The sequence below is a fragment of the Vanessa cardui genome, chromosome 6 (genome assembly GCF_905220365.1).
Source record: "Vanessa cardui chromosome 6, ilVanCard2.1, whole genome shotgun sequence".
Taxonomy (NCBI): domain Eukaryota; kingdom Metazoa; phylum Arthropoda; class Insecta; order Lepidoptera; family Nymphalidae; genus Vanessa; species Vanessa cardui.
The window spans coordinates 10,847,183-10,866,793 of NC_061128.1; the positions used below are offsets into that span (position 1 = coordinate 10,847,183).

The following is a 19,611-nucleotide window of genomic DNA, read 5'->3' on the forward strand; positions in this document are numbered from 1 at the left end:
TCGTACATCATATGACATCACATCACATACACAAAATTTGATTAAAGATAGTAAGAAATTCTGCCCCATATCGCACCCTAACTGCGAGCCGTATAGGAGTTCCATCACTACATAGTATAAAACAAAGTCGCTTTCTCTGTCCCTATATCTTTAAATCTACGCAACGGATTTTGATGCGGTTTTTTTTAAAGATAGTGTGATTCAAGGGGAAGGTTTGTGTATATAATACATGAACAATATAGTAAAGAAACACTGACAATTTTAGAAGTTTGCGATGTGATGTCGTATATAAACAAATTCTGTAGTATATTTAGTATCAGTATTGCACCCGTGCGAAGCCGGGGTGGGTAGCTAGTTGATTATAATATTCGACTATGATAATTACATAAACATAACCACATTACGGAAGGTGACTCAAATATCCAAATAACCTATAAATAAAAGATTCGACCGAGTATCGCTAACGTGCTCCTCAGAATTGTTCCGTTCCCTTCCGTTCCGTTACTTTGTCATGGATCCTGTGCTCAGAACCTTACCAAACTTTCACCAAATTACCCTTGAAGTATATATTTTATAATAAAAAAAGAATTATCAAAATTGGTTAACGTGATTTTCAGTTATTCACCTATTTGTCGCGCATACACGTAATGCAAATTTAAGACTTATGTCGTTTTCACATGGATACCATCATCGGAAAAAAAAAAAAAAAATGGGACCCCACGGGAAGCACTACCTATCAAACAAAAAAAATATTATCAAAATCGGTCCACCCAGTAAAAAGTTATGAGGTAACAAACATAAAAAAAAAAAAAAAAAAAAAAAATACAGACGAATTGATTGATAACCTCCTCCTTTTGGAAGTCGGTTGAAAATAATTAAGAGATGCTAAACAGCCTGAGCGATTCTTCGAGACGAGTAGGTTTCGGGATGAACATTGAAAAGACCAAAATTATGGCAAACAATCATGTATCCCCAGGACCAGTGGTCGTAAATGGCGCTCCACTTGAAGTTGTGCAGGAATATATCTACCTGGGCCAAACTATACAACTTGGCCGGCACAACTTTGAGAAGGAGGCTAAAAGAAGAATACGTTTGGGCTGGGCGGCATTCGGGAAGTTGCGTCATATTTTTGAATCGTCGATCCCACAGTCGCTTAAGACCAGGGTCTTTAATCAGTGCATCCTACCTGTAATGACTTACGGTGCCGAAACGTGGACACTCACCGTAGAACTGGTCCACAAATTTAAGGTCGCTCAGCGAGCGATGGAACGCGCGATGCTTGGGGTTTCTCTGGGCGATAGAATCCGAAATGAGGACATTCGCCAGAGAACTAAAGTCACCGACATCGCGCGGAGAATTAGCTCGCTGAAGTGGAAGTGGGCTGGCTCTCCAGACGCATTGATGGCCGATGGAGCCGACACGTGTTAGAGTGGAGACCGCGCTTAGGCAAACGTAGTGTAGGGCGCCCTGTGACAAGATGGACCGACGATTTGAAGAAGGTGGCGGGCACGGGATGGATGCGGACTGCCCAAGATTGGGATGGTTGGCGTTCTATGGGGGAGGCTTTCGTCCAGCAGTGGACGGCAAAAGGCTGAAAAAAAAAACTTCCAATTTCAAATTAGGAATTTGTGTGATTTTCATTTGTTTTTGTTGTTGTTAAAATGAGTGAATCTAAAGAAGAAATTCGATACATTTTAAAATTTTACTATAAAAAAGGTAAAAATGCAACTCAAGCCGCGAAAAAAAATTGTGATGTTTATGGACCTAATGCAGTATCTGTGAGAGTAGCGCAAGTTTGGTTTAAGCGTTTTCAAGCCGGAAATTATGATATCAAAGATGCATCTCGCTCTGGTCGCCCTGTTACGGACAAAATTGATGCCATTTTTGAAAAAGTGGAGCAAGATCGGCATATTAGTAGTTACGATGTAGCTGAAAAACTGGCAATTGACCACAAAACGGTTTTGACTCATTTGAATAAAGCTGGGTACACAAAAATGCTCGATATATGGGTGCCTCATGAACTCACTGAAAGAAACCTAATGAACCGTATACTCATTTGTGATTCTTTATTACGACGTAATGAAACCGAACCATTTTTGAAGAAGCTGATAACTGGTGATGAAAAGTGGATCACATACGAAAAGAACGTGCGAAAAAGATCGTGGTCAAAGGCCGGTCAAGCTTCACAGACTGAGGCAAAACCCGGATTAACTCGCAACAAGGTAATGCTGTGTGTATGGTGGGATTAGAAGGGCATCATTAATTATGAGCTGTTACCGCCCGGCAGGACCATCGATTCAGAACTGTATTGCGAACAATTGATGAGATTTAAGCAAGAAATTGAGAGAAAGCGGCCAGAATTGATCAACAGAAGGGGTGTGGTCCTCACACATCTTTAGCCACTCAACAAGAATTACGAGAGTTGGGCTGGGAGGTATTAATGCATCCGCCGTATAGTCCTGACCTTGCACCTTCAGATTTTCATCTGTTTCGGTCTCTGCAGAATTTCTTAGGCAGTGTCAGGTTAACATCACGAGAGGACTGCCAAAACCACTACATACTACTATATAACTACATAGGGACAGACAGTGATAAGCGACTTTGTTTTATGCTATGTAATGAAGAAGTGTACCTTAAGAATTATTCAGTAGTTAAACCTCCCCAAAATACCAGACATTTAAAAAAAAACGTATTTTGTTGAAAAACCCAGGAAACAAATGCGTCAATGTAAATGACATAACCATCCGTGGCATCACTTAAACAAACAATCACGACAATTATGTCTAGCGTCACATGCTGACGTCGAATCGAGATGCACTTGACCTATAATTATGTATGTATCTTTGTTAACATGTAAAGTTGTTACTGAATAATACAACGACTTACGCGATAGCAAAAAGAAAAACATTTATTCTGTCGAATTGAGGGAGCAAGTAAGTGTTCTTCTTGGGGAAAAATATTTGGAGAAAATTCCATCATGCTCCATAATTGGTTTGGATATAGATAATTATCTCTTACTTACAGGGTTTTGTATGATTTTGAAAATACTACCTCACTACTAACTACTTAACTAAAACCTCTAAATTCTTCCAGTATAATCGCTGGCCCAAGAGACATAACCAAAATAAAAAAAAATCGTTCATACAAATAACTAAACTTTTAGGAGCACTTAGCTTTATCGATTAGAACAAACGTATTATGTCAAAAGGATCCCAAAGACAGTCTGGAGCTACAAGGTTGTAGTAGGTACATTTATTAATACAAAATAACCCTGAAAATATCGATCGAAAATAGAGATGATCAGCAAAAAGTGGATTTGAACCCGAGAATTTTGTTGATTTTTAATTTATTTCATCTATTCTACTATCTCCATCCTATACAAATTAATTAATAATAATCTCTAAAACAGCTGAAATGGCCCAATGGTGAGCTGAGATGGCCCAGTGGTTAGAAGGCGTGTATTTTAACCGATGTTTACCGGTTCAAACCCAGGCAAGCACCACTGTACATTTGTGTGTGCTTAATTTGTGTTTCTAATTCATATCGTGCTCGGCGGTGAAGGAAAACATCGTGAGGAAACCTGCATGTATCTTATTTCATCGAAATTCTGCCACATATGCCTTCCACGAACCCGCAGCTTGGTGAAATATGTTCCAAAACCTCTCATTAAAGGGAGAGGAGGTCTTAGCCCAGTAGTAGGAAATTTACGGGCTCTTACTTTCTTTACTATAAAACAGGCAATTACAATCCACTGTTGAACATCCTTTCATCACACAGTGCACCAGAGTTCCATATTCTACTAGTTCACATTTAATCGAATCTCGACTTCAACGCCTAAAAGATGTGTACATAATTAAGAAATCGTAACTAATACTGATATATAATATAATATAACAAAAGATTATCTTATTTATAGGGGAATAACCTAGCTTATCAACCTAGGTTGATCTACCGCTTCAACCTAGGTCGATGTCGTATTTAATAACGTTCAAGTCATGTACATAGGTTTAATAATATTGTAGCGCAAATTTGAGCTCGTTATCTTTGTCAAGCTGCCTATCCGCCATCATCTCAGGCCATATGTAACACTGAAAAAAAGTAACTCAAGGCCATCTACGATGTACTAATCTCACGTGCAAATCTTTCGTAGGTTCCATATTCGTGATGTTCTGACGCAAAAAAAAAAATCGTCGGCTAATTTTAATGTTGCATGATTATTACGCGAATTAATAAAAAAAAACCCCGGAGTTTACGGGCTTACCTACTTTATCACTGTGTTATCATTACAGAATATGAAACAAAGTCACTTACCGCTGTCTATCCCTATGTGTGTTTAGATCTTTAAAATTAGATTTTTCATAAATAGAGTGATTCGAGAGGATGGTTTTTATATATAATACATGGATAATATAGTATAGAAATGCTGATAATTTTAGGAGTTTCCAATGTGATGTAAATAAACAAATTCTTTAGTATATTTAGTATTAGTATTGCCCCCTTGCGAGGGCGGGTCGCCTAGTACAAGATAGATAATTTTTATAACGTTTTACTACGTTATGAAAATGCGTCTCTTGTTTCATACTGGAGAACTCATAATATTACAATGTGATCCTTTCCTCACCATTCACTAACGTCTTTATAAGTTTGAGTATAGTTTAAGTAACGATTCAATTTGTAAGGTATCATTATCGTTGCACACACAAGTGGCTCACTCACCATATGGAACACGACATTTCTGAGTAAGGCTATTGAGCAATAGAATAAATAAGCGGGTGGTACCTACTTACAGGCTTACACTCAGTCCTAATACCAAAAGCACTTAAATTGTGTAACGGATAAAATAACTTTTATTACCCACACGACGGTACAAATGGATTTAAACAAATACGGCTTTCAATCCTAAAACAAAAGAGGAATAATTTAATTATAATATATTAATTGATAAACCTCTAAAGTATTTTATGATCATTACTGACATTATTAATTTAATAATATTTTATGTTTGAAAGTATGTAAATGACAGCTATTTAAATTTAAAAAAATATGGAAAGAACAAAAAAAATTTAAAAACATGTTTTTAAAATTTTTTGTTTCTATATTTTAATTGATAATAATTCAAACCTGAGATTTTTTTTGTATTAATAGTAATGATTGACGTCACGTGGTGTACTTACATAAGTATGCAAAATTTCAGCTCAATCCGCAACTGACACTTGGATAAAATTAAATTTCCAAGATTTGATAAAAATCATCGGGACAGAAAAAGCTAAATAAAAATCATGTAAAATAGCTCAGTCTAAACAAAGCCAACTTCTATTTTTCGAGCACCGACCGAGACAGGAAAATCGGATAACTTTTTAATCCGAATTTTGAGCCCAGGACCTGACCCTGACCTGATCTGCGAGTCAATCATGCATTCAATAATAAAAAGACAAAATACATTAAATTCTAATCAAAATGTATACTACTATTATAAAGAGGAAAACTTTGCTTTTTTGGGAGTAGGAGTAAATTCAGAAATAATAAAGTAAAGTAAAAGTAAAGTAACAGCCTGTAAATTTCCCACTGCTGAGATAAGGCCTCCTCTACCATTAACGAGAGGGTTTGGAACGTATTCCACCACGCTGTTCCAATGCGGGTTGGTGGAATGCACATGTGGCAGAATTTCGATGAAATTTGTCACATGCAGGTTTCCTCACGACGTTTTCCTTCACCGATGAGCACGAGATGAATTATAAAGACAAATTAAGCACATGAAACAGCGGTGCTTGCCTGGGTTTGAACCCGCAATCATCGGTTAAGATGCACGCGTTCTAACCACTGGGCCACCTCAGCTCTCAGAAATAATGATATACTTAAAATAAAAATTAATCATAGGAAGCTATTTCTGAGTGTTATAGTGTATAAATTATAGTTAAATAATACCAATGTTTATACATAAAATGCATCCATTCGAAATAGGGATGAATAGAATAATTTATTATACAAATATGTATAATACACAATTAACTTTATTGACCTTTAAGGATTGTGTGCTTTATGCTTGTAAAGGCTTGAATTAAGCAATGAGTATAGCGCATCAATAGGTTAGCTATTGCACATCTTGTATTAAGAAACGGTTATACCTTACTAAATGATTTTAATATTGCCTTTCGATGTTCGGGATATATTGTGCACACAACCGCAGGTTCCGAGCAGCTTATTTCCGAACCGGTGCGGTGGATTTTTGACAATAAATAAAGTATGTGAAGGCTTCTTTAATCTATATTCAATAGACATTTTTGACTTATGACTATTTAGTGTCTAGGATATGTGTTAGTTTAACTCCGGAGTGAGAAGTTATTTTGTATCAAAATAGCATAGTATACATTTTTTATTTAGTAGTAATTTATTATTATTTTTTATTCCAGTGATTTCTTATAAGGAAATTACTCGGCATTCTAAATGTTTTTTTTTGTGTTTGTACCTGTATCTATGCAATTCCATAACATTAATTCATTCTTATTCATTAGAAATTCCCCAAATAAACAAGACTTTTAACTTTTTACATTTTTTTAACATTTGTGAAACGTTCAATCGTAATAAAAATTGATTATTAATCAAATCATAAAGCGTTACTTATCATGCACGGTGTAAATATATAAATATCTGTATTTACGAGCAAATGTAAACTGAAAACGTTTACTTCCCACATAAATTAAGTTATCTAAAATTGTATATTGCAACTAAGAAAAAAAAATACACATGTTTTAACAAGTCTTAATATAATTACGTTTTTTTTTTCTTATTATGTTTTAATTACTTTACAAATGTTGACCTTCTATTTTACACGGTGTATGACTAACTAGAAGCCACTATTTTTTATGATATAGTTTGGCGGACGAGCATATAGGCCACCTGATGGTAAGTGGTCACCATCACTAATAGACAATGATGCTGTAAGAAATATTAACTATTCCTTACATCGTCAATGTGCCACCAACCTTGGGATCTAAGATGTTATGTCCCTTGTGTAGTAGTTATACGACTTCGTAAGAGTAAAATTAGGCTTCAGACTTTTTTTTATTCGAGATATTTACAAACACATACATACATTGCTATGATTATTATAATTGAGCCATCTCCATTCTTTTATCGGACTACTAGGCGCAGACAAAAGTTTCATCCATACATTGTTGACATACCCAAAACTAAACGGTTTGACAGCTCGTTTTTGGTGAGAGTCGCCAAGATTTGGAACGACCCTCCTTTGTCTATTTTTTTTGATAAGTTGGACTCCGGAGCCTTTAAGAGAAGTGAACAGGTTTCTTTTGGATGGGTGTGTACCACCTTGGTCTTTATCTACACTTTCCATCAGGTGAGATGGAAAACAAACGCCTGTTCTATTAAAATATGTATAAAAAAATATATGTATACATTACTATGATCCAAGAGTAAGTAGCTAAAGCACTTGTGTTATGGATAATCAAAACTAACGGTACCACAATCAGTCAGACCCAAGGTAACATAGAAAACCAATGACATTTTTCTAAACTATTCTATTTCTATATAGACTCGGCCGGGAATCGAACCCGGGACGTTAGAGTAGCATACCCATGAAAACCGGTGTACATACTACTCGACCATAGAGGTCGTCAAGCAGTATAAGACCCATATTGCTTACTACAACACTTTATACATGCCTAATGTAGCTACCGTCTAATCCACCTTGCAGAATTTCAACTAGCGAAAATTGAATGCAGGTTCTTAATATCATACCTCAACATCAAGCAGGAACATAAATTTACACATTAGATTTACATATATTGATTATAAATAATGTATTCAAAATCTTATGGTAAACCTGAGACCTGCCTTCCTCCTATTGTACGTAACAATCATGACAAAACATTCGAGAAAATAACAAAGAAAAAATGTCCAAAGTTCAAACAAATCGCATAGAAAACAAGTGCGCATAAAAATTCCTATTGTATTATATTTTTAGCAGAGGTTAATTATCAATTTAAAAATATAACAATTTTAGTAAATATTAAACAAAAAAGAATAAAATTCAACCACATTATATCAGATGCAATTTAACAAACCACCAGTAACTCTCTAATAACCCAAAGACTCGACTCATCGACACAGCTGCCAGGCCTATTGTCTACCAATAAATTAAAAATTAACAATTTTAATAATCATTTTATAAAAAAAAAAACAAATTCAACGACATTCTACCACATACAATACTTACAAACCAATAGGCACCGTGCAGAAACAATAGAGGGCGTTATAATCCCGACAGTAGAGACACCGTGCGAGTAAAAAAAGAAACTTCCCATACACATTGGTGGCAGGCTGGCAGCTGTCAAGTCTGTAAATATGATTTTACAATGATCAAAATTATAAAACAGGGTATTTTACCGATTAACAATGAAAGTAATGGGCGCTGCAGACTACTAAAAGAAACAACGGTTATAGGTTAGATTCAACGATCGACGAAAATTAAACTGTCTTCCATAACAGTTACCCACAAAATTGGTGATTTTTATATAAATAAAATCAAATAGTATTTTTTAAATAATTGAAGGTATACTTACGTGTGTTTTATAAATGCATTTATCCATTTCACTCTTTTATCCCTAAGCCACAGAAATAGTAAAATTTTACACCCTTAAATTTGTTTTTGGATGTATTACGGCATCCAGAAATACGACAATACATTTTGATAGCTCAAATTATCAAAAATTAACACGATAATTTAGAAATATTTTCCGAATAACCGTAAAAAAAGAGTTCTAAATTCAAATAACTGTCACGGGCACAAAAGCGTCGAAATGCATGCTGCCAGGCCTATTGTACACTATTAATTGATAACAGTTTTTTTATGGAATAACACTTTCTATTTTTATCGCATAGTATTGGTGATCTGGGTAAATAATCACTGGGCATATCGCACCTTTATTTATATAAGGAATCAATTTTTGTGAGAACTGTGATTTTAAAAGCTAAAGGCAAAAGATTAGATGCGTTACTGATTAGCGTTGACAGAGAGAGAAAAAGAACCATAAGCTGTTCCAGTTCCCCGCTCTTACTGCTACAAGGGCGCAATTCGCGTTTTTGTCCTTCTACGACGAAAAACCTGATAAGTTTGGTTTTAAATATTTTGTATTATGCAAAATGTAATAAACAATTGGGTCTAATTCATAATCGATCGCTATATTGCCTTAAAGTAAATTTTATTTATGGAATCATGTCTTATTTCTTTGTTATAGTATGTAAATTATTATATATTTAATAATTAAACTTATTACTTCCATTACGTTATGTTTATTGTACTATAGGTATGGGTCTAATTTGAAAGTGTTTTTTCAAATGCTGTTAATTTTAGTTTCTTTTTAATATTATTTCTTAATATGTATACATTGTGATAGTGTATTTATCAAAGAACAAATCTGCCAAATTTCATGTTTACAACTTAAATAATAAAAATGTTATTTAAAAAAAATATCTGTTATGTAAGAATCTAAAATCTTTGAATGCTATTTCCCAAAAATCTACTTTTTTGGATTGTGCCTTTATATTACTATGAGTGCGATATATTCTTTATATAACGAATGTGCCATCAATTTTGGGTACTTATTTTATGTCCCTTGTGCCTTTTGTTACACTAGATGCGTCGTCACCCCCGGTAAACACAATACTAGGGATTGTTGCTTGGCGTTAAAATATACTACGACTGGCTAAAATATGCAGACTAGAAAATGAAACATTCTATTTATGAATTTGTTAGTTAATTTTTTTATACCAAATCATTGTATGCAAGAGATGGTCTAGACAGTCGTTTATCTCGTATTTTGTTGAACTATACAGCGTCATATAAGAATTAATAATAATAATTCTAAAATATTCGTTACCGCCATGAAAAGTCAATAAATAATAGTAACAGCCTGGAAATTCCCAATGCCGTTCTAAGGCATCCTCTCTCTCTGAGGCTAGGAGCATATATCAATCACGCTGATCCAATGCGGGTTTGGGGGTTTCAATTGTGGTTGGATTTCATTGGAGGCGATGTTTTCTTTTACCACCGAGCTCGAGATGGATTACTAAAACAAATTAAGCACATGAAAATTCGATAGTGCTGGGTTTGGACCCGCAATTATCGGTTGAGTTGCACGCTCCCTAACCACTGGGCCATCTTGGCTCTGAAAAGTCAAACAGACACGTCTTTCAAATAGTCGTGACTACAAATTAAACTCGGAATTTACGTAAATAAATATTAAAGAGATCACGACACAGGTGACTCATTGGTATTATATCGTTGTCCTGTTAAATTCAGTATTCATCTCGCGTCTAATGCGAACGATCACAAGATCATGTGAGTTTTATTACTTATTATAACGATTACTATTACTATTGACAATGTAATAATCACACAAATATCATCAAATGATATATCAAAAACAAAACCGATTTGCACCTTTTTCTATTGTCTGTTTTATTACGTATAATAACTATTACTATTACTATTGACAAACTAATAAAAAAATAATATGAGGCAACATCACATACATTACTCTGATCCCAATGTAAGTAGCTGAAGCACTTGTGTTATGGAAATCAGAAGTAACGACGGTACCACAGTCACCCAGACCCAAGACAACATAAAAAACTAATGGTAATCTACATCGACTCGGCCGGGAATCGAACCCGGGATCTCAGAGTGGCGTACCTATGAAAACCGGTGTACACCCCACTCGACCATGGAGGCCGTCAAAATAATCACACGTATATTATATATCAAATGAAATATCATAAACAAAACCGATTTGTACTTTTTTCTTTTGTCTGTCAAACGATTTTCCCTTTCTCGGAAACTATTGTCGAGTCAAATACCCATATAAATAAAGTTGTTTCAAATTTCATACTGAGTTTTCTTCAAATTTTCAATAAGAATTTCAACCTTGTTTTATATACATAATTGCAGTAACCACAAGTTATTTGCTTTACAAATTGTTGAATTAAAAAACATAAGTTAGTTTTTATTTTCTCATGAAATGGTAGGCGTCAGGGTCAGTGGTCAAATAGGCCATTTGATGGTAAACCTTCTGATAATTGGTCACCATCGTATCTATAATGCGCCATCAACCTTGAGAACAATGATGTTATATCCGAAATGTATACACTGGCTCACTCACCCTTCAATCTGGAATATAATAATATAAAATTATAGTACACAAATCTTAACACACAAACTAACTTCGATATTTAAAAAAAAAGGAAGAGTTTCTTAATTTATAAAAAAATACCCTAATACAATTATTTTCTGTCAGTAATTAATATACATTATTAACAATAAGTAAAAAAAATCGCAGAAGGTGATATCGTACGTATGTTGTATTCAATTAAAAAAATATAATATGATCTACATTATTATACTACCAATGAGATTTGAGAATTCAATTATATTACTTTTAATTTTTTATAACTCACAATTAACATTTTAAAAACGTTTTAAAAATTTATAACATTTATTAATATTTTATAGTTATCGTACGACACCTCGTCAAATATTCAAACACATAAAATAATAATAACGCAATTGTAATAAAAATTACGTAATGTTATCACTATTTTAAGTTAATTTTAACAAATTCTAAATTATGTTATTATTTACTAGAAAAATATTCTTTTCAGATTGGTATACCATCTACTCAAAAGACCACAGCGATGTTGTTCACAATTCTCCTTTACATTATATACTACATGGTGTACACTGTCCTTCTCGCGATTGCTGGACTCTGGTGCTTCGAAGAATGTGCTCTTACAGAAGAAGAGGAATACGAGTTCATGCACCATCATCGAGCAATGCCGTATTGAACGTCGCCAGCATCGAGATTTGTTCTACTTGGTCTACTTGACAGATTGTAAGTATTTTGTACTTCGATCAGATTTTATTCATCTAGACACGCGGCAGCGTGTCAAAGCCAAGTACTAATAACAGTACTGGCGAGCAGCACCGTGTGTATTACCCGAACCATTTGGAGCCACGTTTGAGTTATGAGGACTAGCCAAGTCAATCTTTAGGCTACAATAGTTTATCCTAAGATATAGAAATAAATGATGTTTTATGTAGTTATAAATACATTCAGGACTGGTCGTTGTACTTGGCACACATTTAGATCTCACTTCTTTTGTCGTTGGAGTCAACAACCAAGGCTTATATCTTAATATGGTACTTGGCTTGCATTTTACATTTATGTTTTTGATGTGAAAGTAACTCTGTCTGTCAGCCTGTCTGTCGCTCTTTTACGACCAAACCGCTGAACCGAATTTAATGAAATTTGAAAAATAAGTCTTGAACTCCAAGAAAGGACTATAAAATCTATACAAGCACCAGTGCGTTTTCATTTACTTACAAATTAAGGAAGTTTGTGTTTATTTTATGTTAAGCTTATTAATATTTTTTCATTTATGTGTGTTTATTGTGTGGGAATCCGCATTTGACGAAGCGTAAAGAGGCATATATGTATATATAAATGTATATATAAATAGCATAAACTACAAACCAAAGAATGTTTAGTACGAATCGACAGGACTTTGTCCAAGTATTGAGACAATCTAAATTAATTATTTCAAAGGTCTTATCGTAAAAGATCGTCATTGTTATTTAATTTCAGAATAAACAATAAACAAATACACGTGTCATTTATAAAAATTAAAGGTTTTTGTTTTCGACGAACTGACGAGGAAACACAAATAATAATTTAAATATATTTTATATTTCAATACATAATACAACGGAATGCCAATCATTTCTAAATATTTTGTTTTTTTTTAAACGATATTTGTTGACATAAGAATTATTTACAGTAGGCATGACCTTAATTTATTATGCACAAAAAAATAAAATAAAAAATTATAACTATAGAAATAATTACTGTTACGAATGTTGACAATGAGGATAGCAACATTTCCCCGTTGAATCGCAGTTTAAATCCTATGGGCAAAACAATAAAATTTCATTTTAAGATGAATACACCCCCTGCGGGAACAAAGTTGTTTAAATTGCTATATAATATTATGTAATAAGTAAATAATTAAAAATCAACAATGTTTGAGAATAATGAAATGATAAAAACTAAAATTGTTATTAAAAATGCCGCGAGAATTAAAACTAAAATGAGGTTTAGTAATCTGTACTAATATTGTATTTTAATAACAGTCCATCTGTTGTTCTACCACTGAACCAAATTTAATACGAAGCAAGTATGAATCCCAAGGAGTCATTCCGTGGATAGGCTACTTCGCTACATAACAGCGCGAAACCAAGGGCGAGAACTAGTATTATTAATTAATACCTATTGACTCCCACGCAGAATATATTAATTTAAATAATTGTATTAACTAACATGACTTTGTATTTTTTAAATGTTGAAAAAGAATAAGTTTCTTGCTGGTTCTTCTCGGTAGAATCTACTTTCCGAACCGGTGGTAGCTTCACTTAATTGTTATGTTAATTGACGATTCAAAAGTGCTTGTAAAAGCCCACTTGAATAAAGTTTATTTTGATTTTTTTTAATGTTAAACAATTATAAAGAGAAAGATAATAAAAGTTTACCTGGGAAGGCATAACGCTTTCCCTTACGTGAAGATTACGATTTTAATTAAGATACGTTCCATACTACAGTAAAATTTATAATTTAAAACAGCATCGGATCCGATTTTTATAGTATGGATAAAGAAAGTGACTTACGACATTTATATTTTCTGTATAAGATAGATTTTCCTACTTATATTTTTTAACTTATGACCTTAATTATTCGAGTCGAGATGGCCCAGTGGTTAGAACACGTGCATCTTAACCGATGATTGCGGGTTTAAATCCAGGCAACCACCGCTGATTCATGTGCTTAATTTGTCTTTATAATTAATCTCGTACTCAGCGGTGAAGGAAAACATCTGCCACATGTGTATTCCACCAACCCGCATTAGAACAGCGTGGTGGAATATGTTCCAAACCTTCTCCCCAAAGGGAGAGGAGGCCTTTAGCCCAGCAGTGGGAATTTACAGGCTGTTGATGTATTACGCATTAGAACTTCTAACGTTGTTTATCAACTTGCTATATGCTTTTGCTTAAACGCTCGTTTTATTTTAAGAGATGGTCGATATTTGTTACAAAACCAATGTTTATGGTCAGTGGTAACCTATTAACATCAGGTGTTGTATCATACATGTTTGTATCATACATACATGTATGATACAAAAAAGATTTAAAACTTATACAACTTTTACAAACAACGCTATAAGTACTTTTAGATCATATAAATTATGATTTTATACACGATTTTAAGAATATTCTGTTAATTTGAAGTATCAGAAACTTAACATCACTGAGAACATCTCGTATCGTAAAAACCAAATCAAGAGTAACGTACAATTTAATTTTGGTCTGAGCCTGTAACTTGGAACGTTAAAAGAAAGGTATTCTTTATGTTCACTTATAAATTAAGATAACAATATTTACTTGGTGCAAGGCTTTGTGTAAGCCCGCCTGGTTAGGTACCACCCACTCATCAGATATTCTACCGCTAAACAACAGTAAGCAGTATTGTTGTGTTCCGGTTTGAAGGGTGAGTGAGCCAGTGTAACTACAGGCAGAAGGGACATAGCATCTTAGTTCCCAAGGTTGTTGGCATTGACGATGTAAGGAATAGTTAATATTTCTTAGAGCGTCATTGTCTATGGGTGATGGTGGACCACTTACTATCAGGTGGCGTATATGCTCGTCTGACAACCTATTCCATTAAAAAAATTATAATATTTTACTGACACGAAAAAGTAACAATCTAAACGCGAACTTTTTTTTTTTTAAATAATTTACCCCGAAATCATTTACACAGCCCGTAACTAACTAACAAACTACGGTATATATCATTGATTATTTTTTAAATAAATTCGTGCATTGAAAAAACTTTCAGGAACACACTCACTATATTATATAAAACGCATTGAGTTCTTTTAAGGTTTACGCATATACTCAGTCGTAGATAAAATGTTCTGTAAGCATTCTAATAAGTAAGACGTTCTAAAATTTCAACAAAAAATATTAACGCATTATATAATACGTATTATGTACGCACATACCACATATTTGTTTCGAGAGGGAAATAAACTCATGACCCCCTATGACACAAAGTACAAAGTTAATGATTGTAAAAAAACGCAAACAGTATACATATTTTGTTCAAACATTACGAAACATAATACTTTATTTTCTAGAGGATAATTGCAGTAAACAATTTTTCAAACATGGAATAACAAAAGTGATTGTTGACATTTTGTGACGTTTCCAAAATCTAATAAAGACGTAAATATGACAAAAAAAGTTAAAAAAAAATGCCTTGAACATAGAGTTGAGATACGACAGAGCTGCGATGTGATGCGTGTACCGCCAAAACTAACAAACTTTTTTATCAAATTTGATTTTAATGCGACGATATATCTATTAATTGCGCTGACCAAATCTTGCAACGAATGTTAAATTTTATATAACTTTCACTTCCTTTTTCATTTGTCTTAAACATTTACATTCTGCTGCGAGGTGAAGGAAACATAGAAAGGAAACTTTCATGTAACGTGAAATAGTGTAATTAATTTTATTCATCTAATCTTAAAAGGAAAATACCACATTCAAATAAATTGCACAGCGACAATTAAATTGGATTTTCAAAGTTGAATAATACCTTTGTGCACATTGTAACTTATGTAACAATTATTGTAAAGAATAATACAGAAATAATAAATATTACAAGACAAGATTACACAATTATATATCGCAATAAACAACCGGACGATGCAAGGCTGTTCTAATGAACAGACGCCTCTATTTGTTTCAGTACTCTATGTAATTCAACCGGCTAAAGAACATACAGTTGTTTGTATATATTATGAAAACAATTCTTGCAAAATATTCAGTCTGTGGCAGGCCTCATGTAGGAAGGCTTTTATTGTGATCCGTTTCTATTATTCATTAAAGGATTTGTGTCCGCTAATTTGTGACTAATAAATTAGTTCGGAATTCGATTATTATTAACGACTGAGAAGGTATGTAGTATTTTATTTATTTAATAATTATTTTAATTATAATTTATTAGAACAACGTTTTGGAATTATATAATATCTTGATTGAACATTGTTATAAGGTTGGGTTAAGGCCATCTCCTCTTTTGAGGAGAAGATTCTGAAGAGTTAAAGTTTAGCCGCATACAGGTTTCCTCGCGATTACTTTCTTCATAGACAAACACAAAATTATTTAGAAAAACAAATTACATGCATGCAAATTCAGGCACATGAAAATTCAGTGGTGCTCGCCTAGGTTTGAGTTTGTAAGCAACGATTAAGATGCACGCGTTTTAACTGGTCAATTTCGTCTCCATTAGTACATATATTTATTAATGTATACATAAAAATTTAAAAAAATACATAAAATATCAAATGAGAACTTAAGTACTACAAAAAGCATGCATTCATATACAATAGGAACTTTATTTTTTTTTAATTAAGTACTTAGCATTCAAGTTATTCCGTGCCGTCTTTGTTAGAAAAAAATACGTCAAGATCAGAAACATCCCGGAACAAATAGATAACGTACGTAGAATACGCAAATAATATGTAGTATTTGTTTTATAAACGCCTTTGTTATTTACCCGTTTACAATGTTGGTAAATGTAATTATTTTGAGTAACTTTTGTATTGAATATAAATAAATCAATTTGAGAAAATTTTGCTCATTGAATGTGATCGCAAGTCTGTAGCAGATACGAGTTTTAAAAATTATCTTCAATATAAATTGATATGGCTTTTCCTTATTACTGGATGATATTTCCTTGAGATAGAGATGTGCGTTGTTATCTGATAGCGCTTTTTCATCGAATAAGACTGTCCTTTCCACGCTTACATGAATCTGTTTTTCCACATTTACCATCAATTCTGAAATTGAAAAAGGTCATTTAATAGCATAATTTTATTATTTTAATATGTGTTTATTTTTTATCATATTCAACAATTAAATTATAATGATAAAAATAATTCTTTGTTGTGAGAACACTTTATAATAACTCGTTATAATATTTAGGGTTCCTAACGAAAAACTATCGCAAGACATAATTGTAATAATACGTAAAATTTTTCATTTTTGTTTTTTTGGTACATAAATTAATGAACAGTAAAGAACAAATTCGCTGTATTTCTTTCAGCTACAAGTGCAAACTTTTTAAAAAATAAAGTTATTTTTCATTGCCTAAATTTAAGTGACGTTTAATTTATGTTATATGTGTGTGTATCTATTAAATGCTACATTTAATTTCCCTTCCAAAAGTGTAATAAAAGATTCAAGTTAATTATATTTTACGCACACATATGGCTTTTTAAATAAAAAGTGATTTAGTTTAAGACATTTAACAGTCTATGTATACGATAAGACAGGATTATATCAACAATTGATTGATGATTTTATACCCCCTGTATTAGAACCGACACTATAATCAAATGCTCTAACAAATTGCATAACAATTGCTTTTTTATATTATTTTTGCAAATTCCCAACAATTTTCGGACTTTTTTTTCGTTTAAAATTAATTATACGAGATTATTGTAATTGAAACTATATTTTTGAAACCGTGTGATTATTATTGAAACCATTGTTTTGCTTAGACGTTTTCAAATTAATATTTTGATACCGATGATAAAAAGGGTACTCAGCTATAATTAGAATATTACATAATGTTTATGTTACTTCATATTTCATTAAGAGGATATATAAATCATAGTATACCGACAAACAGCAATACTAAATATTGTTGTGTTCCGTTTTGAAGGGTGAGTGAGCCAATGTGACTACGGATACAAAATACTTAGTACCTTAGTACCCAATTTGGTGGCACATTGGCGTATCAAGGGTTTTATGATCTGATAATCGTACCATCAGGAGAGCCATTAAATTTATTAACGAATTTACAAACAATTTATAATCGTGTAGTGAAATATATAAAAGCTTAGAACATGCTAGTAACTCTGAATCTGCTTAATTTTTTTACCGAAGATCACAGGTTCAAACACCTACGAGTGAATTTTCTTGTTATAAATCATCTGACAGTTCGCTTAACCACTTTAACTATATATATTATTGTAATCAAATAAATTTGAGGCTCATTAGACAATGCATAATAATATAAATTATATAATAATCTAAGTTACCTCTTTAGAAATAATATTTGTGATAAATCTTTTTTTTTCTTTCCCGTAGCTTAAACTATCTCCATACCAAATTTAATCTTAATCGGCTCAGCATGACATGGTTTAGATTAAATATAAATTTAAATTTCATTCATGGAGATAACAATGTCAAACCCGGCAATACGGTATATTTTAATAAAGAAATCTATCGTACTATGTTTTATTATGTATAAACTATATTATCATACTGTTTCATCATAATCAGTACTCAGTAGCTTTTGCGTAGAAGCTAACAAACATACATCTTAAGTATGTACATAAATACTATAAATATGGCACATAATACTATATATACGACGTCGTATGAATGAGAATAATACCAAAATGCTCTTTCGACTTCTCCTTAATCAATCATATTTTCAAAATCAATTAGTAAATCCCATGTGTCAGAAAAGTCAATGACCTCCATTTGGTTTTTGGCATTAACGTCAAACTTTATTATTTCTAGTCTTCTATTAATAGAATAACGAAATAACAAACATTCTTAATTTATATTTATTATAACTACACAGAAAATATATTTTAGAATATAATTTATACCTATTATAGTAACTATGCTGGTCGTGATTGTACTACGTTGGTAGTGCTTTGATAAAGGTTTTTCATACGATACAAGTGTCTATGAACCACGCTGTAAATTATTGAGTGACCACTTATGATCACATAACTAATATTTCAGTCTTCCTTCCTGTAAATACACTCGTCAGGGACTTAATCTTAGATCCTAAAGTAAGTGTCATAAGGAATGGTGAATATTTATTATGTCATTGGTGACGTAATAAATGTCAGTGTCTATAAGCGATCTATGAAGTGACCTATTTATTTGTCACCCTTATTTATTTTATATAAATAATATATTAGAATAGACAATATTAGCATTAATTATATTTCACGGAATTAAAAAAATCTATATAATTTTTCATAACAATTTAACGATTAATTGATTAATTTCATAATAAATTGTTATCATTTACATCTTCCTTTTTCATTAAATTTATTCTAATTAATAATTGATACGAACTTTGCAGAACACATTCAATCAACTTTTTAATTTAAATATCAATGACCGATAAACGAAAGCTCCTAAAGTTTTATTTCACAACTTATTTTATGTATAAAAAAGTTTGCTATAATAAAATAAAAGGGATACTTAATTTTTGATACAAAATTTCAATCTACATTGTAACGATACTAAATTAGAGTTTCTTATTTTATTCTAAAATAATAAAAATGTTGTTATATATTGAAGGATGTGTAGTTATTTGTGATCCTTAGCTAGAATAACTAGTATTCCCACCTAGTATATTTCTTAAGAAAAACCTCGATCTTAAT

The 19,611-nt window shown here is 32.5% G+C and overlaps 1 protein-coding gene across 2 annotated transcripts in view; it reads left to right on the forward strand.

The window, feature by feature from the left end:
- The window catches only part of LOC124530226 (elongation of very long chain fatty acids protein 7-like), a 103,748-nt gene that overhangs the window by 22,116 nt on the left and 62,021 nt on the right, over positions 1-19,611 (forward strand). Inside the window, exon 2 of one of the 2 annotated variants that reach the window (XM_047104277.1) lies at positions 11,680-11,909. The gene's annotated coding sequence lies outside the window, so the exon portion shown is untranslated. Of the gene's footprint in view, positions 1-11,679; positions 11,910-15,873; positions 16,090-19,611 lie in introns of those variants that run through there. The other variant, XM_047104275.1, reaches the window with a different exon arrangement.